The following is a 23,005-nucleotide window of genomic DNA, read 5'->3' as shown; positions in this document are numbered from 1 at the left end:
CTGCAGAGCTGAGCCTCCCTCAGCCGCCTTGGAAGGGAGCCACTTCTCACATTCACGATGAACAATGCTGCCATATTTCTTTGTTTCCATGGAGGTTTCCAGTGAATAACAGCTGTCAACGACTCAGGAGGACTCCCAAGTCCCATCCAAGGCTTTCTTCTTCACAAGTGTGCTTTTATAAACATTATACTGCTTATTTCACCAAGGTCAAAAATCAAGGCATGAAGGAATATTCCAAAGATATTTCCACATATGCCTCTGTGCTATACTTATGTCTGAAAGGCCAAACAGGGGTCTTATATCAAGAAAAGAGCATTCTCCAATGCTAATACATCATTGAAGTAGGGAAGTACAGGAAAAACTTCTGTTACCAGGTAATGGTGATGGTCAATGCAATAGGGAATACAATATATTTATTTACCAGAGAGAGAGAATCACACAAGCTGGGAATCACAAGCGTGGCCGGCTTCCAAAAGAGGAGGTCCTTTTTCCTTTCGCTTCCTTTTATTTCTACTTGTGCTAATTTACTTGTCCCCGCCCTCATGGGCAGATAACCTTGTGGGGTTCACTCCTACAACCAGGGGCTTCAGGAGGTAGTATTCAGTGGGTTCTTAAAATGTGCCCCCAAGGTTAATGTGTTTATACATTGGGTCTCCAGCAGGTGGTGCTGTTTGGGGAGGTTGTGAGTGGGTCACTGTAGGAGGGCAGGGCTTGAGGGCATATATTGTGGCCCCACTTCCTGATCTGAGCTCTCTCTTTCTAGGTTGGCAGTATGTCACAAGGAGATTCACTCTCCCATCACCACGGCTTCCCCACTGTGATGACTGTGTCCCCTGAACTGTGAGCCACAGTCAACCTTCGCCCCTTATGCTGCTTCTGTCAGGCAGCTGTGGCAGCAACGAGAAACATCAGCACACAGTTTCTGAGTTTCGGTATGGACAGATGAAGAGGTTCTGAAGTGAGGATACAGAGCTATAGGGTGTGCACTTCCAGTATAGCACTGTATGCCTAAAATAGTTACAGGGGAAGGTTTCGGGATGTGTGTTCTTTACCATAGTGACAGACTAGCAAAAAAGCCTCGATAGTTTTTTTTTAATCTTATCAGCATGTTGTAAAGAACCTAAAAGATTTTGTAAAGCCATCATGTTTTTCTGTTTAATACTGAGGAATAGCCCATTTGGCTTTCCCTGGAATATGAACTCTATGTTCATAGGAACTGGTTTGCCTCTCAGAAACGTCAGGCATCTGGATTGCTGTGGCTCACATCTTCTGGGGCAGGTCTTAGGTCTGAACCATCCCCTCTCTCGTCCCCTTGCTCTTGTTGGACTGTTCACAGCACCCTGTGGTGCTCTCTCTGGTCCCTGTGGTGCTCTCTCTGGTCCCTGTGGTGTACTCTCTCTGGTCCCTGTGGTGCTCTCTCTGGTCCCTGTGGTGTACTCTCTCTGGTCCCTGTGGTGCTCTCTCTGGTCCCTGTGGTGCTCTCTCTGGTCCCTGTGGTGCTCTCTCTGGTCCCTGTGGTACTCACACAGCACCCTGTGGTACTCTCTCTGGTCCCTGTGGTGTACTCTCTCTGGTCCCTGTGGTGCTCTCTCTGGTCCCTGTGGTGTACTCTCTCTGGTCCCTGTGGTGCTCTCTCTGGTCCCTGTGGTGCTCTCTCTGGTCCCTGTGGTACTCTCTCTGGTCCCTGTGGTGTACTCTCTCTGGTCCCTGTGGTGCTCTCTCTGGTCCCTGTGGTGCTCTCTCTGGTCCCTGTGGTGCTCTCCCTGGTCCCTGTGGTACTCTCTCTGGTCCCTGTGGTGCTCTCTCTGGTCCCTGTGGTGCTCTCTCTGGTCCCTGTGGTGTACTCTCTCTGGTCCCTGTGGTGCTCTCTCTGGTCCCTGTGGTGCTCTCTCTGGTCCCTGTGGTACTCACACAGCACCCTGTGGTACTCTCTTTGGTCAGTGCCCTTCCTCTCACTACTGTACAGCCAGCACAAAGTATCCTAGTGACCCACCTACGATGTCATATAGAAAAGTAAAAACTGGTTTTGGGTCTTGACTCATGAGCCAAAGCTCTCAGGGATGTCAGTCAGTTGGTTCCAGACAAATGGTTTTTAAGCAAAAACATTTGGCACCGTGCTCCAGCATTCCGAGCAGTCCTATGGGCTGGGTGAAGGACTGAGCAGCAGCTAGCTCCAGGACACTGTAACTGGGTCCCACATGCCTCACTCACCCTGTGAGACTCACTGGTGTATAACTCAGGATGGAGTATGAAACCAAAGGCCCAGGCAGTTGCTGGAAGGACCTCTGCTTTCTATTTCTGGAAGCTTCCATTAACAAGTGTGAACCACTCCTCCAGCTACACTCATGGGACCTTTGCAATGTGTTGTCTTTCCAACATCTTACTCAGAGGCAAGCCCCAAAACAGTAATGAGCTAACGGATTACTTGTCACACGCCAGGTACCCACGTATCTCATCTCTCGTCCCAAGAGCCCTTCAAATTTTCCTTGGTCCCCGTGAGAGAGGAAGGAACTGAAGTGCATCTGTGTTAAGCAGTTTTGCCCAGACCACAGTGAACACCAGTCCATGCCCTCCTACTCCAAAACCTCACTTTCTCCGCAGAGGTGGGAAACAGAGATGCCTCATGTTGGCATTGAAGACAATGCTTGCGGCCGCCCTCTGACTGCTCTGAGTCTCGGGGTGAGGAAGAGTTATGAAAATGTCCAGGGGCTGGAGTGGTAGCTCAGCAGTTAAGAGAACTTGATGCTCTTCCAGAAGACACAGGTTATATTTCCTGAATTCATGACCTTCTGGAACTCCAGTTCCAGGGTATCTGATGGCTTCTGTGGGCACTGCACCTGCGTGGTACACTGACACACATGCAGGCGAAACACCCCTACTTATTGAATAAGTCCGTGTTTTAAAAAGAAACCTCTGGTCCAGTTGTCCCATCAGGATCCGCAATGTGCCTGCCCAGTGAATGACAGCCAGCACAAACACCAAACTCCCTCCTTTAGGGGGTCAATAGAAGATTGACCTGGTAGATAGAAACTCCATCTGTGCCTCTCTCCTAAAGGGCTCTCTCTTGCACATAAGATCCTTAAAATCATCCCCCAAATGAGAATTTTATAAAGGATAACACTATTACCTGGTCCGTATGGCTTTGAGGTAGCTGTGACCAGAGACAGATTAAAGAGTCCCACCCTCTCCCACCTGCTCCCCTTGCTGGACCCCAGCAGGTGCTTTGCAGCTGAAAGGCCAGCTCCCAGAAGCACCTGCCAGGTAACCTGAGCTGAAAATGCCGCTTCACACATCTTGTAAGGCCAATGAGCTCTGAGTCACAAAGCCTGATCCAGGTGTAGCATATGCAAATGGCTATGCTTGAGCCCCAAGCCCAGCCACACCTTCATCTGTAGTTTCAAGTCCCTGGGAGAGACAGCCTTCTGGGGTACAAAAGCAAGTGCCAGCCTGTACAGACAGCCCTGGCTTCTGGACCCCTCTCTGCCACCCTGTCTCAGACAAATCTTTCCACAGGTGGGGCTTGTAAGCTGTCCCCTGTACTTCATCTTTGTAATATATCATCATCAAAGGAGTGTGTGTGTGTGTGTGTGTGATAGCATCCACCTTGTTTTTGTGACAGGGTCTCTCATTAGGACCTAGTTGGTGCTCACCAAATTGGCTAGGCTGACTGACCAGTGAGACCCAGGGATCTGCTCCCCCTGAAATGCTGAATTTACTAGCATGTGCCAGCAAGTCTGGCTTTCAGTCCCAGAGAAGCTCTTGAGGGTGCATCAGTGAGAACTTCAGCCGCTGCCTGTGAAGCAACCTCGCCAGGTACCAGAAAGCCAAATGTTTTGTTGCTGTGATGCAGTAATAGCCTCCTCCTAAACCCTGCAGCAGCCCATTGGTCCAGGATGCAAAGCACTGTCTTATTCCCCCACAACGACCTTCTGGTAGAAATATCTGCAAGACTAAATAATGGACAACAGTGCACGGTTGGAGAAGGCATTGTCCTCCCTGAGGCTGCATCTCCCACAGTCAAGTGTTGTGTCTGGCCTCTTCTGATAACAAGATGTTGTATGTCTCCATGCGAATGCAATCTCAGGCAGCGTATGGCTTACAAAGCATCATTTCCCACTGTTAATGTGCGGCAGCCTCTCGCTCCACCAGGGTGCAGTCGCGGGGGTCCACCTTCCCCTCACCCGCAATCTGTCTGCCTTGGCTGCCACTGTCGCTAATGGAAGTAAATCGTGTGCACCCAGGGAGATGGAGTCCCAGCATGCAGTGCTGCACAGACTTGAGCAATCATCCTCCGTGGAACGTGGGATGGAAATAAACCTGCTGTCTCTGGGAGATGTTTTTGGCTAAGGCCGTTTAAATGTCAAGTCCAATCAAAACATCTGCAAAGCCAGAGGTGAGGATGTCCTTGGGAACAATCCCACTCCAGAGCAATTTAAATACATTCTGGAGGTGGTTTTAGACTCACCTAGTTCTCCTGGGTAGCAGGCTCTATTTATGGAGATCAGTGAACTGTGTCATGGCCACACTCATACAGAGAGACCTTGGAACAGCCTTTCGCCCCCATAGGTAGCATACAATACCTTCTGGTGACACCTCAGTGACAATGGACAACCGCCTGATGTATGCATCACCATCAACCACATTTTCTGTGTGTGTGTGTGTGCTCACCTGTGTGATGTTTCTGTATACACGTTTGAGTGAATGCGGATGACTGTGCATGTGCTTATGGAGGCCAGAGGTTGATGGATGCTGGGTATAGTCTTTTCTCCATATTGTTTTTGTTTTTAGCATGGTCTCTCACTGAACTTGCTGCTCCCTGATCGGTTAGGCTGGATTAGTCAGCAAGCTCCAGGAATCCACCTGTCTCCACTTCTCAAGACAGGGGTTATAGGTGTGCACCAAGGAAGGTTACTGGTTCATACCCAAATCAGCTACCAGGAGCTAAAGAGTCCCCTAGTGGGAAGTCTTCACTGGGCCATTGTTCCTGACACTGTCAGCATATCAGAAGACCTGAGCTGAAGGGACTCTCACCATGTGCCCTGTGGTTCAGACAACGCCACACTCAAAAACACATACAAAAGTGAAACTTTATCAGTGTCCACAGGACCCTGTAGTCACGTGGGATCCAAGGTTTGGCGTAGGCAAAGCACGAACACCCACTTCACTAAACACCACCACCCAGGCCCAGTGAAACACTTCTCTGTTTTCTGCTCTATGTCTTTCTTTGGGGAGGGCAGGGGGTGATTTCAAAAGCCATGGAAGGTTTCAGTATCGTCCTATGTCTAATGTCAGAGGGCTGGCGCTCCAGGATGAGAGAAGACTGGACCAACACAAGCAAGAGGAAGGTCAGGCTAGCGTGATGGAGCTTTCACTCCACGCCACAAATGAATAGAAGAGCCTTGCGTGGCACGTGCCAGCAGACCTGGCCCTCTGCCTGCGTGCTTCCCTTCCTCTTCAGATTCCTGCTGGTGGAGATGCTCTAGGAGCAATGTGGCTTCTGCAGCCATTCTATGTGGCAGCGTGGAACAGTGTGTGGTATCCAAGGAGCCCCATTGTCCTTGAACTGGTCTCCATGAGGATCTAACTGTAACTCACAGGCTGTAGATCCAGGTCCTGCATAGGCAGCCAGGTGAGAGAGGAACTCTGGAAGTGTGAACTGATTGCAGGATATTTAGCAAGACTTATTTAAATCTCACAAAACTAAATTTAAAACTCAGGTGTGCCTAAACAGTTTTCACTTAACCACTTGACATCTACGAATTCTAATTTGTACTTTTGCTTCCCACTTTAATTTCATATTTTATATCTTAAGGATTTGCTTTGGGAAGATGAATTTATATATACATACAGCTTAAATTTTTAAAATTATGTGAGTATGCATGATGTGGTGGGGAGGGGTCATGTGCACCATGGTGTGTGTGTGTGTGTGTGTGTGTGTGTGTGTGTGTGTGTGCGCGCGCCAAATTTTTGTGGAATTGGCTTTCCTTTCACCTTTTCGTGGGTTCTAGGGATTAAGATCAAATATTCAGGCTTGAGCATCAAACACCTTACCCTGTAAGCCACCTGCCAGCCCCAGTGTGTATATTTTTCACAATGCCAGAAACTGAATACCAGGGCTTCACACACACAAGGCAAGCAGTCTATCACTGAGCTTACAGCCCCAGCCCGCCCAGGGCTTTTTTAGGTTTTTATGTCTTTTCACACTTTTTTATGAAAATATATTCAAAATTTGCATAGTTCAAACACATTTACATTTTTAAAATCCTTTAGATGATTTCTATAAATACAATAAAATCCTGTGGAAATGTTCATCATCATGACAGAATTTTTGATTATGAAGAAATAAAGGAAAATTTACTTGAGTAAAATATAGAATAATTGTGAATTCAATGTTTCTTTACTTGGTTAGTCATTCATACAGAACCAAAATAATCTATTTAAACATAGTCCATAATGATTAATTCAGTCATCTTTGTCATCTGCCAATTTTTGGTCTATGCTTTTTTCCAATTTTGCTTTAAAATATATAAAAACATGAGTACGTGTTTTTTAAGGTATGAGCACAGGGTGTATTTTAATTGTCTGAATGCTTAAGTAAGTCCCTAGATATATGAAGGGCGCTCACCTGTCCTCCCCCGCAGGCCCTCAGATGTGAGGGCAGGCACTTGTCTACAGAGAGTCTGGCCATTCTCCTGTTGTAGAGTCGTGGTGACTGGAGTGGATCACTAGGGATGGACCTGTGGGGTGACACCAGCCTTTCCCTCATGAGAGCACTCTGGGCTTTCCATCTGCCACCAGCCTTTCCCTCATGAGAGCACTCTGGGCATTCCATCTGCCACCATGTGAACAGCTACTTCATGCTTTCTTCCCACTGTCATAGGAAAAAAAACTGTTCCCTTATGACCTCTTGGCTATGATGCACTGAACCCCTCCCCAAAAAAAACTGAGTCAAAGTAATTCTGCGCTCCCTTATGCTGTTTTGGTCAGATATGTGGTCACAGACACATAGCAATAACTAAAACTCCATCTTTATAGGCATGGCACTATCAAACCAGACCTTAATAATTTCTAATCACCCTCAGTTCTTGTTTACAGAAGTCTCTCTTAGACTTGGAAACCTTTCTTGTCTTTCAAGTCTGTGCCCAGCACCCCTAAACAGAAGTAACTGAGCCAGCATTTGATGATTGATTTCACCTTTAAAAATTACAGTCTGTGCCAATCACAACCTGTAATCCCCCCCCCACACACACACACACTTCCCTTCTAGGACTTCTCTTACCTGGCATGGGAAGAGAACACAGAACTTTAGCGTCATATCAGACACCCTGAGAAGACAGTCGCATGCACACGGGAATCACACTGCCATCAGTTGCACGAGCTACTCTTTTGATGTGCTTTTTTTTCTCTTTTTACTTTGAAATGACCAATTGACAACTTAGAGAAAAATAAAACAACAATGTTAAAAAAATGGCTAGTATGTAGCAAAATACGCCAAGTAAGAACCAAAAATTTGTAAACAATGGCACTGGACCTCGAAATTCATACTGCCTCACAGAATTTCCAAGCAGTAGCACAGAAGGACTGAATGGAAGGAGTTTGTCCTCAGTTAATGTTTACAGAGTTCTTACTGTTGCTTTTAGAGATATACTGTGCTCATGTATGACGCATGTCTATGTGTACACACACACACACGTGCATGTAAGCCACCTCTTAAAATATTTTAAGTGATTGAGTATGATAACAAACACCTTTAAATCCCAGCACTCAGGAGGCTTAGCCAGGAAGATTTCTGTGAATTCCAGCCTGGTCTACACAGTGGGTTCTAGGACTGCTAGAGCTACATAGACAGTCCCTGTCTCAAAAAAGAGATTGGGTGTTTTGCTTATTGCTTTGTTTGGTGTTATTAGATTTCATGATGTGTGCTATATTGTGATTCGCCTTAATACATGTTGATCCTTATTCATGGCTGTGTAATGTTCCATTCAGTTGTCACACCTTTTTATCTTTCGCGTGTATGTATGATGTGTGCATGTGACATTTGTGGGGGGAGCACGCTCACTACAGCACATGTGTGGCAATCACAGGACAACCTTGGGTGTCACTCCTCACCTTCGGCCGTGCTTGACTCATGTTTCTCGCTGTTCGCTGCTGTGAAAGCCAGGCTAGTTGGCCCATGGGCTTCCAGGGTTTCATTCTCCTGTAGGAGTGCTAGAGTCAGTCATGTGTCGCCATGTCCAGCTTTACATAACTTCTGGGGACCCAAACTAAGTTCTCACGCTTGTGCAGCAAGTACTTCATTCACCAAGCAAACCATTTCCCAGTCTCAGTATAGCATTTTTAAAAGTCACACAGTGTACAGGAGTTTATAGATATAAACTACCTCCAAGGTGAGGAAAAATGTGATCCACTCTCAATCGACTCTCGGCATGAACTGTGCAGCTGAGACAGTGTGGGTCAACCGCATAGTGCAGTTCTTCCAAACTATTTGAAAGATAAGTGATAAGAAGATGCATAGAAGCTAATTTGCTTTATTAAAACTCAACAAGCACCACCAGTTTGTTTGCCAGGACAGGACCATTTTACCACGGATGTCACCTGGGTCCCGTGGTGATAACTCGTCTATTCAGTGTTTGGTTGGTTTTGTTCTTGTTTTTAAATCCTCTTCACCTCTGGTTTCCTGACCTTGACCCGCCATGGCACATCACCACCTGTGTCAGAATCCGCAGTGCAGGCTCCAACTCTGCATTAGCATTGTGAGCCAGATGAATTGTGGATGATTTAGCCTGAAAGCAGCCCACGTTTTCACTCTGCTTCCTCTCCTTCAGCCCTTCAGTGTATGTTCTAGAAGTAAAAAAGAAAACCATGTTGTATTAGGTAGTCTCACTGACACAACGGAAGGCCTGACAAAAGCAACTTAAAGAAGGAAGGGTTTGTTTTGGCTCATGGTTTGAGAGTACACAGTCCATTTATGGCAGGAAAGGCATGGTGGAAATAGATACAAACATCTCAGTCTTCCAAGTAGGAAAGTTGGGACTCAGAGAGGTGAAATAAAGTACCCTGATTCAGATGCTCCAGTTCAGGCATCTTGGGGCCAGGATGAAGTGTGAAATCTCGACATCCTAGAATACATATGTTCAATGAGACTGTTGGATTTTCTTTCTCACTGGAGAAATCTGAGGGACCAACAGCAAAGCCCTGTCAGGGAAGGAGATTTTCCTCCTTTTCCTCCTGACACCTCCCCTAAGCATGAGTCAAAGGATTGAGGAGCTAGCTCAGTCAGTAAAGAGCTTGTGTACAGGCAAGAGGCCCCCAGTGTGATCCCCCAGAACCATCTAAAAACAGACTTGATGGCACATGCTTGCAATCCCAGTACTGGGGAAGGAGAGCCAAGCAGATCCTTGGGCATCTCTAGGCAGCAGCCGCCTTGCTTACACAGTGAGCTCCAGGCCAGAGAGAGACCTTGTGCCAAGAAAAAGTTGATGGTGCCTGAGGAACAACACCTGACTTTGTCCTCTGATCTCCACTCACATGCACACACGCACGCACGTACACACACACACACACACACACACACACACACACACACACAGACTCAGAGAGAAGACCCAGGAAGTGGCAAGAGCCAACATGGCTTCCTCATGCAGGGGCGAACGTTGAACATTATCTTTGTACCAAACGACCCTCCAGGAAACTTCTTGTTTCCACCTTGAATGGCACTGCCAAGGAAAATGTCCCCACAGGAAGCCTGGGGCATGGCTGGCAAAGCATGGGTCTTTAAGGACTAGGAGTCTACATGGAAAAACATCTGGCTATTCCTACCAGCTGAAGGCACATAAGGAACTTGCTCCGATGACATGGTTCCTCCCTGAGAATTCATTTTCCATCAAGGATGTACTTGGCCTTGGTGTTGGACTGCTTCATCCAATGTTAGCCTGGTGGTCATTATTCAGCAAGGTGTTGGCCCTGACCTAATACGTTTATTTCCTGAACTGCTCTTACCCCAAAGTGTAGCCTCTCCCAGCAAAGCTGGACACTTCCCAAACAGACAATGGCAAGTCTCTAACTGCTGTGGACCAGGATCTCAAATTTCCCAGAGCAGCCATGCATGGCAGCTTTCATTGCTCCCTGAACACCCTTTATCCAGTCATTGCAATCTTGAGCTTTGGACCCAGACCTGTTCCCCTTCCTAACTGGTCTCTGGCTTCACTTCTCACCACAGTACCCTTGGCAGAAATGGCCCACATCTTTTATGAGCAGATCATTGCATGGAAAGTTACACTGAAAACCAAGGCAACCGGTTACCTGGGTAAGAATGGGCCAAACACCCACTTTAGTCTGAGATACTGGCAAGTGGAGACTATAAAGCAATGTGGAGACGTTTTACTTCCTCTCTTCCTCAGTGCCAGGTAGTTTTATATCAATTTGTCACAAGCTAAAATCATCTGAGAGGAGGGAACTTTAATTAAGAAAATGCCTCCACAAGATTAGGTTGTAGGCAATCCTAACCATACCATGATCAACACTATAGCCATGAATGCCCCTGACTGTCCCTCAGATAAGCTGGGCCTGGACTACTAAGATACGTACATCCCATTTCCTGGATCTCCAGGACTGTGTAAAGCTCGGGTCAGCAGCATGTTTTCACAGTGCTTCTGTGGAGAGATGGGAGATAGAGGCAGAATTCCAAGAAGTTCACAGCCAGCTAGCCTGGTGTCCACAGTAGCAAATAACAAAGAAATTCTGCCGCAAACAAGGGAGAAGGTAAGGACCCACACACAAGGCTATCCTCTGACCTCCACACAAGTGTCAGGGCACACATATACTTTGAATAGGTGGAGGCTTAGTACTAGCAAAGAGTCAAAACCAAATACTGGGCCCGAGGAATGGTGTCTAGCCATCAGTGGACCTCGGCAATGGCTCAGTAACTGGGAAGTCAGAAAAGCAGTTAGCACACGAGGTAGGGAAGGCCCTTCCTCTCAGGTGCTGGGCCTTGCTCCCTACTGTGGCTGGACCATGACCTGCTCCTGGGTTACACTGGCCTCTAGATGCCCAGGTCTATTCCACCCATCATTTATTCCTTGCTCCAGGTTTCCTGACATTTCAGTTGTAAAGGGAGATCTCAGCATCCCTGGGCACCACCGGATTCACTCCCAATGAACATGCCCCCTCTAACAGGCATGAAGCCCACTCCTCTGGAAGCTCCCTTGCCCTACCTACCCCAGCTACACTACTTTGAGAGCTTTGGGACCTTTAGAAGGTGGAGCTTAACAGAGAAGTAATTCTCTAGGGGTGTTCCTTTTAAGACACATCCCTGCTTCTGGCCTGGTGCATTGTCACAGCCCACAGAAATATGAGGAGCAGCAGGTCACTAAGATAGCCACCAAAACTTCCCCACTATAGTGAACCAGAATTCTCCAGAATGGAGAGCCAAATCAAACCATTCTTCCCTGAATTTTTTCTGCTAGATACTTTGGTCACGGTGACACAGAAGTTACTAATACACAAGATAAAGAGGCCACTTGCTGAAGTCATGAAGGTTTGGAAATAGCGTTTTATCATTCAGTTTTTTGAGGCATGCTGCCTGGGGGCTACACCAGCAAAGGATTTGAGCTCCATGGCTCTTCTCTCCAGAACTTGACAAGAGAGAAGATGTACAAAACACAACAGGCAGATCAAAGTCATCCATATTAAACAGCAGCACAGACAAAGGGTCATGGAAGGACTGTGGCGGGGCTCCAAGGAGACAGTACTGTAGAATCGGTCCTTCCAGTGAAACAGCCCCATCTCCATCAAGTCATCTGTGCCTGCTTCTAGAGACCACCCCTGTAGATTGATTGTTAACTGGTTCATCACAGGTGGGGGTGTGGAAGGTCACAGGACCCTCGTCTGAGATTCCAGCCACTCCTCCTATGCTCATGCATACTGGGGACATTTGACAGTATCTCTGGTCATAATAGGAAGAGTCTGGGCCCCAAGATCATCAGACCACCTTATAAAAATACAAGCACTTCATTTTCAAGGGTCTGAGACACATTTACCAGGTAGCATCTATGTCGTCCCCACCTCCTCTGCCCCACCCCACACTGGCCACTGGAGTCTAGGATAATGCACCAGGGTCCAGAGGCAGCAGGGGAATGATCAGCCTGAAGAACCTTTGTACCGTCTTCCTGGCCAACCCTGCTCAGGCCAAGTCTCCAGTTTGTTTCCCCAGGTCCCAAAGAATGACAACAATAGGGAATTCTCAGCTGGCCATTCTACAAAGTAGTTTTGAAATAGCTCTCTGGAGAGCCATTACTTGCCTTAGACATTCTCCCAGGAGACTCGTGCTTCTGAGAGGAGACATTAAATTCCCACCCTAGAGTAAGTGCAATCTTCAATCACTCTGCAACCGACATGGCCCAAGGACTGCCATGGTTCAGCGGGATAAATGCACTATTGTCTCTCCAGTCTCACCGTGGCCTTTTTGGTCATGATAAATGGTCCTTGGTCTTTGCATGACTTGGCTTTTGTTTGTTTGCTCAGTTTTGCATTGTATTTCCCCCAGTAGAGTGCAGCCTGTGCCTGCATGGAGGACAGCCTCATGCCATTCGGCCCTAATGAATAGTCACTCTGCACGGCCACTTCCTTGCCCCATTTCTAGCAGAAGCTACAGTAGACAGCAACCTCACCCTGAAGGAATGCTGGGTCAGAAGGTACTGACCATCTTCCCATGCCATGGTTTGAGTATATAATGCCCCCACCCCGACTCAGGCTTTGAAAGCCTGCTCCACAGCTGCTTGTACTGCCATTTGTGGAGGTTCTAGAAACTTAGGAGGTGGGGGGAGTGAGTCACTAGGTGTGGGGAGTCAAGATTTCTCTCTTTCTCTCCCTCTCCCACTCCCCCTCTCCCTCTCCCCCTCTCCCTCCCCCTCTCCTCCTCTCCCTCTCCCTCCCTCTCTCCCCCTCTCCATCTCCTTCTCCCTTCCCCCTCCCCCTTTCCCTCTTCCTCTCCCCTGGTCATCCATGAACAGCTTTCCTCTCCCACATGCTCCCACCACCACGATGTTCTGTTCAAGTCCACCGTGGCACCAAGAGACCAGAAACTGAACCTTCTGAAGCCATGAGCAAAATAAATCTGTCCTTCCTCAAGTCTCCCCATCAGATATATTAGTAACAGGGACAAGAAAACCAACAAATACAGAGGGAGGAAAGAGAACACAAGGCCTCCCACTCCTGTTACCCCAAGTCACAGCTGTGGCAAAGACTTCACGTGGCCTGATTTTGCAGCCTATCCGTCATTCTCCATAGTAGCAGCATGTTCATCTGGCTATGTGGCCATGCCGAATGGAGATGGCATCCTCGTTCTCCTTTGCAGTCATATAGAAGGTTCTAGGTGGTGGAGATGCATTGAAGCAGTTCCGTGATTTCACATTCCTTCCTCTGCCTGACCTATGGGTGCTACCACGTTGGGCACTAGGACGAGGCCTCTTCTGTGGCGGGTGGAGCAGCATGCTGGAGGAGACTGAAGCCCTAGAGGACCGAGTCACTTCCTTCCAGTCACTATGAGAGATATAAACTTCCATGTTGCTTTCTTTTTTCTGTGTTGGGTTGTCTCTACTTTGGACCTGTCACCTTCATTACAATAGCTCCACCCAAAAACAGAGTTACCTTGAAGATGGCTGGATTCAAGCAGCTCTAAGTCACTAAGGTCCTTCTACACAGACATCATCAAAGCCAAACCCTGGAAGCCCATGTCATCATGGCTGCCAAATGGTTCTCTGGAAAGCCAAGGTACCATTCACCCCATCTGTCAACACTGTCCTGAGTGGGAGGCACTGAGAAGGACCCTAGAGATGAATCCATAAATAATGGGCTTCCTATGCCCTGCACCACCCTCCCTAGGAGCAGCCTCATGCTCATGGTCCAAGATGGTGGTACCCACAATGGAAGGTCAAAGAGGAAACGTGAAATGCAGCCTCAGTTCCTCCATGGATCCTCACTATCTTGAGTCTTCTTACATAGGCCCCTGCTTCAGGGGAAACTCAGAGCCATGGGAAGAAACACAGGACAGGCCCGGGCAACGAGGTGGGGGTGGGGCTGTGTGGAGAATTGTAAAGCACAGTGTGGAGATGCAGTCTGGTGTACGTCCATGTCCTTGCCAGCCAGTTCCCAAAGGGAAGCCTACAAGTTCGCCTGCCTGTCAGACTCTCTTTCATAGGAAGAGAGGCATGTTTATAGGGTGCACAGGTCAGTAGGGCCAGCTGCAGAGGCCCTGTGTGTGAGACTGGGAAGGCAGAAGTGGAACAACTTACAAGAGGGCCTCTCCACGACTCACCCACGGTCACGGTCTCATCACCTCCTTGTTGTGAGCAGAGGCCGGACCCAGAGCCTCCTCCCGGATCTCCTGCCTCAGCTTCTCTAGGTACGCGGCACCTGTATGGCGGAGGCTGCCAGGATCTCCTATCAATGAGAGAGGGACAGACACAGCCACTGTGCCTCCGTAGTAGCCCTTAACTGCTCGCCCAACTCTGTCTGCTGACCTGCAGATGCTCCAGCCTTACAGATGAACAAGTCTGTAACCCTGCACAACCATCATTGCCAGAAACCTCTATGTGTGGCCCAAGTTAGCACTTCATTCTGGTCCCCAGCACTGTTCTTCTGAACTTGGTCTCCAGATCCCCCATGAACCCTTCACATCCATCCCTTCCTGCTTTGGATCCAAGAATATTCTCTCTCTCCTTCAAATTCCTAACTAATCCTAACATCCATGCTGTGAAATTTCAAGACCAGCTATAGACTGTTCTAGATGTTAAAAGACTAAAGAAACTGATGAAGTAAATGAAACAGATGACCCTGCACATCTGGCCAGATGTGAAGATGGGTCTCCTATTAGATCCAATTACTAAAGCTTCTCAGGCTACAGCACTATGGCATTCCCACTAACCTCAACCTATTCAGCCAAAATTACAAGTCACATCCACACCACAAACAGGAAGGAGAATGCCACTTACACATCACAATGGATTGGACACCTCATGCCCTTTGCCATTGCAGCTTTTCTGAGATATGCTTTTAAATTTTTTTTCACAAAAAGAAGGAAAGGGAAGAAGGTAGCAAGCATATCTCAGTTGGTGGATGGGTTGCTTAGCATGCAAGAAGCTCTGGATTCAATTCCCTCAGTTCATGAACCTGGAGCAAGACTGTCCCAGCACCGGGGACTAAAGTCAGGAGGATCAGGAGTCCAGGCCACCCTAGGCTACATAAGACACTGTCTCAAGAAAGGTAAAGGGAAGAAAATGAAAGTGTACAAGGCTCTGGAAAACGAAGAAGGCACCCCACAGGCAAGTGCACAGGAGGTGTAGCTATAAGGACAGCGTGGACTCCAGAGGGCCCTCAAGGTCAGTCACCGTAGGGAAGTGGCTAGGGTTGGTGATCCCCACAGCAGGGGACAGAGCCCTAAGGGTTCCTCAGACCACGGTGACAAGCAGCTCTCTGATTTGGTCTGTTGTCTGCAAAGCAGTCACTTCCCCCACGAAAAGCCCCAGTGCCTTCCAGGAACTGCACAGAACACCCATTTCCACTTCCCTTTGCCACAAATACTCTGCAGGCCTCGCTTCTCTGGTTTGATCCACGGGTTCATTTGCAGTCATGCTGAAGACCCACAATGGGCAAAGTGACAGGCTCTGGAAGGGGTAACACTGGCTGTAGCCTATAGTGAAGGGATCCCAGGTGAAGACGTGGAGGCGGGGAGGACCCAGGCTCCCACTTCTGCAAACAACCCTGGAAGTTGGTACAGGAAGCCTAAAGGATCAGTAAGCTACCAGGAATTTCAGTGTGGCCTTGAGAGAACAGTCACCATCAACTGGACAGTCTTGTTTCTGATACCTTTAGGGCTTTTTTTGTCCCAGAGACTTCATGCCTCCCCTTTAATATTTATTGAATCGGCAAATTCACTGCATGTATTTATGAGACTTAGTATGTTGCTGGACCTGTATACATGGTGTAATGACCACACCAGGCAATGGGCCTACCTATCACACAAAATATTTATCATTTCTGTGCAATAGGGCCCTTAAAAATCCTCTTTTTTTAGCTACTTTGAAAGGTTCAACACATTGTTTTCAACCATGGTCAGCCTACCATGCTACAAAACATTAGAAGTGACTTCTCCTACCTCATTAACCACCCTCTCCCACCCTGACCTCCCCCCCATCTTCCCAGTCCAAAATAATGACCATTCTCCTCTCTGTTTCCTTGAGATTAACTTCTCAGTTTCAGCATGTGAGAAGATGTGGTATTACTAACTCTAATCTTTTGGACCTGATGGATAATATGCTACTCTGCTAAGAAGTCCATAACAAATAAATCTGAAGCTGGGAAGCTTAAACAACATGAGGAACTTATTCTTTGTGGTCTGAGACTACAAGTCCCAGTGCTGGCTGACGCTATTCCTAGCAAAGGCCTCCTCCCTGGCTTGTAGAAGCACCCGGTTGCTGTGTCCCTGTCTGCTGACCAAGAGAACGACCGCTCCTTGGTTGAGGACCTGCGTGTGCCGGATGGGGAGTCCTTCACCCGTCACCCAAGGATCCTGAGGGCCTGGCCCAGGCTCCCCACCCTCCCATGTGAATGCCATTCAGGTTTTTTTGTTCATTGTTGCCTGCCGGACAACTGGGAGTGTTTTCTTTGGAAAGCCCAGCGATCCGGCACGCTGCCCTTCCTCTGTACTGAACAAGTGTTGTTTAATGGGCGGCCTCGATTGTTTTGGAGATAGGCGCCTTTTCGAAAGAGGAGGAGGCTGTGTGCCTTGATTACTTTGGCCGCCTTTCTTTATTTTTTCTGGAAACTCCTCTCGGTGTGTGAAGATGGTAGGTTTCACAGACCTGTAACAAACACTCATTCAGTGAGCAAAATCCTGGCCCTGGGCAGCCTAGCAAGGCCTCGTTATCAGGGTCCTGAGGAGGCCCAGAGAGGAAGAGGTGAAGGCAACAGGACCTGGGAAAGTCGCACCCAGGCTGTGAGCTGAGCTCGCTGGATGTTTGGGGACCTGCAGACAGGGGTCTGTAAATTCCAAACACAGTCCACATGCCTTTGGCTTCCCTCAGGCCCCTTCCTTCCTGTCCCTCAGCCTGACCCTCCCCTCCTGGCAGGCCCTTCCTGTTTCGGGGAAGGTCAACTTGTGGTGGAAGAATGGCTATTGTTCCTCCCTCCCCTGGTCCCTGCTCACATCCGGTCCCTAGTCTCTAAGTTCCCCTTCAGAACAGCCAGACTTTCCTTCTCCTGCAACCTGAGAGACTAGGGCATTTCCTGCCTGGCCATCCTGGTTCCCACCCTCCACTGCCTGCAGCCCTGCCAGGCCGCCAGACTCCATACTTTTCTGCATCCCACAGCCCTAACCTGTGACTTAACTTGGCAGCTCTGGGTCCTCTTTCCTCCTCTTCATGCTCCACCTATCCCAGGACATATTTACCTGGGCCCTCATATGAAAAGACACAGGGTCAATTCTGTCAGCAACACTCTCATCACCCTGTCCGCAGATCAGAGACGCCTTGTGTGTGGCCTGGGGGTTCTCTCCCGTGACTTCATGGCCAAGTGAGCTCCAGGCCTTTCTGACCAGGCACATTCTATGCCGCCTACTTGCTCTCCAGCTGCTTCTGCCTGGGGGAACCCTTTCTTTTAGCTCCTTACTCTAGGGACAGATCCAAGTCCCCTCTGTACTACCGGGGGATCCTCTCTTGGTAGTCTCATTCTCTGCTGCTCCCCCTCTCCCTCCACACATTTCTACCTCCGCCCACCCATCCACTGCTCACAAAGAGCCAGGGTCCTCCCCAGTGCGGCCCAAGTGACCAGAGTCCTGGGAGTTCTCTCTGAAGTCCTTCCCCATTCCACAATTTATTCAGAATTAGTCCCCTGAGCAGCCCATTTAGGAAATAGTCACCCACCCATGTGAGCCTTTTTACACATTGAGGCCTGGCTAGCTGACACCATCTCCCCAAGATGGAGTGACCCAGGAAGAGAGAAGAAACGAGGCAGGAGGCACAGGGGTCACCTGAAGCTCGGGACAAGATTTATTTGTGGTGATGAGTGAGTTCCCTCTGCTGCTATTAGGGGCACACAGATGGTCACACATGTCACCTTCGTGCCCACAGAGGTCAGGATGAGTCCCTGAGGTCTGCATTCAGCCTCCTTCCCAGGCCCACGGTGCTGGACCCACTTAAGACAACACACATCAGGGATTACAGCGAACTCAGCTGCACCCCAAGCCTTCACCGATAACACACTTACATCAGCCTTCCTCTCAGCCCAAGCTCAAACAAAAACATTGTCTCTCTGGCTGTGGTGGGGATTTGACTGCCCATGGCACAGCTGGCAAGGGCTCGCAGGGAGATTTGGGCTGATCGCTGCTGTTTGTCCTCCATGTCACGACAGTACACACAGATGTACTGAGAACCTAGCCACTGCATAGTCCAGAGTGCCCCATTGCTATTATTAGGCTGTGCCTAGCTGCAGAGCCAGGAGAAATGACCTGACTCAGAGGACCTCAACCTCTGAACAAATGTCGTCATCTCTTTGAGTTCCTGAATCTGCTGCCACTAGGTTGGGACATTCTCTTCAAGTGCCAACTCCAAAGTCAGATTGTAGGAGTTGTGTAATCAGTAAGGTTCACTGGCAGGGGTGACCTGCGCCTTTCGCACATTGATCCTCAAGTTCCTGGAAGCTTAAAAGGGATGAACGTTCTGTTCCTCCCCCTCCCCCAGCCCACCCCCCTTCTGCTCTGTCCTTGAATCAAACTATGTACGTGTGGCACCCACAGTTCCCAGGGGACCTGGCAAGAACCTCAGCTGGCACTCCCATGTCCCCAGAGCACGGGCACACACACTTCCAGGACTCTTTCCTTTTAAAACATTGTGCATGGCTATTCCCCATCAGATCTATAGAAGCCAGAACTGAGGGACCAAGAAGTCTCAGGCCAGAAAATACACTGCTGGACTATTCCTCAGGGACAAATGAGCCAGTATCCTCTGAGAAAAACCATGGTCCAAGGCAGGGAGGGATGGGGACCATCCTTCATAACCTTTGGAAGATGCTGATGAACTGCTAGAGATACTTCTCTGTAGGTACTGAGCTAAGTGGGCTGGATACATACAAACCTTCGCCGGATGTAGGGTTCACAGGACCATGGTGGGATGCTAGTAACAGCCCAAAGGTGGTATTTGACAAACAGGGGTTGGTAGAGGAGAGAAGGTATGGGGAACAGCTCTGCAATGATGGCCACTCAACACTGCCATGGCTTGTGGCTTCCTCAGTAAACTCTGAGAAAATGAAGCTGCACTTTCTCAAAACGGCCCCGCTTTGTCCCCTCTAGTTATTCTCCTTTGCCTTAAAATCTTTATTAGCTTAGTTTTCTGCCCCCTAAGTGAGAAACTATCCTGATTTTTTTTTGCTTTGTTTTGAGGTTCTGCTGTGCCTACACCCACTTGCCAAGTCTCTGATGATAAACTTCATCAAAACAGCATGCTTGTGTTACAACCTCTGTCCTAGAAACAGGCATTCACTAGGGCCTGTGTGTGTTTGCAGAATGGTTTCCAAATTTGACCTGTGTCCCCAAAGCTGAGATCACCATAGAGAGCTGTTACTACATCTCAGCCTTGCCTCAGGCGATACACAGAGGCCAGAACACTGCGTGCTGGGAGCTGTGCCATCCCAATGCTCCTTTTGCCTTTGGGATCAATGCCCCCAAAAAACATGTGGGAGTTGGACACCAAAAACACAACATCCTCATGCGTTACTGTTTGAGAGAGAATAAGAAACTGGGGAATGTCACTACTGAGATCTGCCCCTAGTCCCTGTCCACAAAACCCCTTCTGCCAGGGGACTGATTCGGCACTTTCTGTTGCAGGTGACCTCCGAGTAGGACTCCTGCTAGTGTCCTCTTTGCTTCCCCACCACACCTGCACCACCATTTACCAGCCTAAGATGGCTTGCTTGGCCTCACTTAATTCTCTACTCACCTTTGTATAAGTCCATTCTCCATTGCTATAACAAAATACCAGAGCCAGGGTATTTTATATTTTAAAAAGGAAGTTTATTTCACACAGTGATGCAAGTTCAAGAACATGGTGTCAGCTCTGGTGACACGCTCCCTGAGTGTGTCAGATCACAGCAGATGGCATCATGGGAAGATCACGTGGAAGACAGAAAGTCAGAAAGAAGTGGGGGAGGGACCAGTCTTTCTCCTTTACTAAAAACCATCTCTCAAGAGCCAAGCAGGTTCCCAGGAGATGTAATTTAACCCCTCTCCCAGGCAAGACTGCACAGACCACTCACCTCCCTTTCCATCGGGTCTGCAGGCTTGGGCAGTGAGTGAGTCTGGGGTGAGGGAGAGAAGACTGCAAGAACTTGGAGTTAGGCAGAGGGTAGGATGATTAACCCACACTGAAGAACAGACTTCTAATGCATGAACTCATGTGGACACATTCTGGCCATCATCAAGCCAAAGCACCCGCCATGCACGGCTTTCCTGTCCACTCTCAGCAAACCTCCCCGCCATGCACGGCTCTCCTGTCCACTCTCAGCAAACCTCCCCGCCATGCACGGCTTTCCTGTCCACTCTCAGCAAACCTCCCCGCCATGCACGGCTTTCCTGTCCACTCTCAGCAAACCTCCCCGCCATGCACGGCTTTCCTGTCCACTCTCAGCAAACCTCCCCGCCATGCACGGCTTTCCTGTCCACTCTCAGCAAACCTCCCCGCCATGCACGGCTTTCCTGTCCACTCTCAGCAAACCTCCCCGCCATGCACGGCTTTCCTGTCCACTCTCAGCAAACCTCCCCGCCATGCACGGCTTTCCTGTCCACCCTCAGCAAACCTCCCCGCCATGCACGGCTTTCCTGTCCACCCTCAGCAAACCTCCCCGCCATGCACGGCTTTCCTGTCCACTCTCAGCAAACCTCCCCGCCATGCACGGCTCTCCTGTCCACTCTCAGCAAACCTCCCCGCCATGCACGGCTTTCCTGTCCACTCTCAGCAAACCTCCCCGCCATGCACGGCTCTCCTGTCCACTCTCAGCAAACCTCCCCGCCATGCACGGCTTTCCTGTCCACTCTCAGCAAACCTCCCCGCCATGCACGGCTTTCCTGTCCACTCTCAGCAAACCTCCCTGCCATGCACGGCTTTCCTGTCCACCCTCAGCAAACCTCCCCGCCATGCACGGCTTTCCTGTCCACCCTCAGCAAACCTCCCCGCCATGCACGGCTCTCCTGTCCACCCTCAGCAAACCTCCGGAGTGTGCTCGCTCCCTTTGTTCCCTAGTCTGCCCTCTTCAATAGCTCCCTATGCTCTCTCCTCTTCCCTGGACCACCTTGCTCTGTGTGTCAGGGTTGGGAGGGGTACTGGCCTCCTTTAATTTAAGCCTCCTGGTCCACAGGCAGCTCTGTCCACAGCTAGATCCCTTGACACCTGCTGCTGAACCTCACTGAGTCACACCAGGCCTAGGCAGAGCAAAACGAGCAAGAATGTATTCCCGACCTACAGAAGGAAAAATCTAGGTGGTGCAAAAAACAGGCCAAATCCAGCCTTCATCTGTTTTTGTACACAAAGTTTCACTGGAACACAGTCACACCATTCGCCCGTAGCTATGCCACCACACAGAGAACACAATGAACATTTGAGACCAGACACATGATCTGCAAACCAGAAAACATTTACGACGTGGTTCTATGCAAAAAACCATCTTTAAGGAGTCTGTGTCCCACCAGTCAGCTCCCAAATAATGACACAGAGATTTCTAATTTATTATGAAAGCTGAGTCTATAGCTTAGTCTATAGCTTAGTCTATAGCTTAGGCTTGTTCCTGCCTAGTTCTTATAACTTAAATTAGCCCATTTCTATTAATCTATGTACTGCCACATAGCTCATAGCTGTTACCTCTCCTTGCATGTCTTGCTTGGTCTGTGTCTCCTGGCATCTCTCTCCTGTGCCTCAATTCCTCTTCCTACTTCCTCTCTCTGCCCAGAAGTCCCACCTATAACTCCTGCCTAGGTATTGACCTTTCAGCTCTTTATTAAACCAATTGCAGCAATATATCTTCACCCAGGGTACAAATAGCCCATAACAAACATCTGTCTGCTCTGCCCAGTCAGTAAGCACAAAAAGATGGTCTTTTTGCCCTGCCTATGTCCCAGGTACTGCCAACCATGCATCCTCAACAGACCAACTCTCAAGGCCTGGAAGCCAGGTTCTCTGGAGGGTAAATGCAAGGCACCGAAGACTAGAGTAGAAATGGGCTGAAACTCAGTTGGTAGAGTGCTTGCCTAGCATGCCTGAAGCCCCAGGTTCCATCCCTACCACTGTATAAACCAGGTATGGTGACTCATGCTTCTAATTCCAGCACTTAGGCAGGGACGTTGGAAGTTCAAGGCCATCTTTGACTACATAATGAAGCTAGCTTGGGTTACCTGAGACTATGTCTCAAAAGAACAACATAACAAAAAACTGGAATAAGGCAGGTTGCATGATATCTGCACCATCCTGCCAATATTGGGCTCCATTGCTGCCTTACCTTGAATCAAATCTATCAGAAACAGCATTACCACCGGCATTGGTGGCACACGCCTTTTTATCCCAGCAGGCGGATCTCTGTGAGTTTGAGGCTGGCCTGGTCTACTGAGTGAGTTCCAGGGCACGCTCCAAAACAATACAGAGAAACCCTGTCTCAAAGAAAAAAAAAAACAAAACAAAACAAACAAACAAACAAAAAAACAACAGAAAGCATTACCTTCCCCAGGACAGTGAAATCCTCCTGTGTTGACAGTAGTCAGCAATTATCTCAAGATGGCCTCAAAGACCTTTTGTTCTTCTGTTCCAGGCATGGAATGACCACCATAGAAACTGAAACTTGAAGAAAAGGGCTAGGATAGGATATCCCTAGACAGTCACTCAACTGTGCAGAACACACTCATACCTACCAGAACTCTGCCTGGTGACTGCCTCGTTCCCCTCCAAGCCCCTGCCATGTCCTGCCTGCTCCA

At 48.9% G+C, this 23,005-nt stretch overlaps 1 long non-coding RNA gene across 1 annotated transcript; it reads right to left on the bottom strand.

The window, feature by feature from the left end:
* Nucleotides 1-8,512: 8,512 nt before the first annotated feature.
* On the bottom strand, nt 8,513-13,423 carry LOC121143750. The gene is made up of 2 exons (XR_005881075.1): nt 13,220-13,423; nt 8,513-8,841 (listed from the first exon to the last, which is right to left on the bottom strand). It is a non-coding gene; the product is annotated as an uncharacterized LOC121143750 (long non-coding RNA).
* Nucleotides 13,424-23,005: the final 9,582 nt, after the last annotated feature.

The sequence above is a fragment of the Mesocricetus auratus genome, unplaced genomic scaffold, assembly GCF_017639785.1.
Source record: "Mesocricetus auratus isolate SY011 unplaced genomic scaffold, BCM_Maur_2.0 Super-Scaffold_100013, whole genome shotgun sequence".
Taxonomy (NCBI): domain Eukaryota; kingdom Metazoa; phylum Chordata; class Mammalia; order Rodentia; family Cricetidae; genus Mesocricetus; species Mesocricetus auratus.
This window is presented reverse-complemented; position numbering and strand designations above follow the sequence as displayed.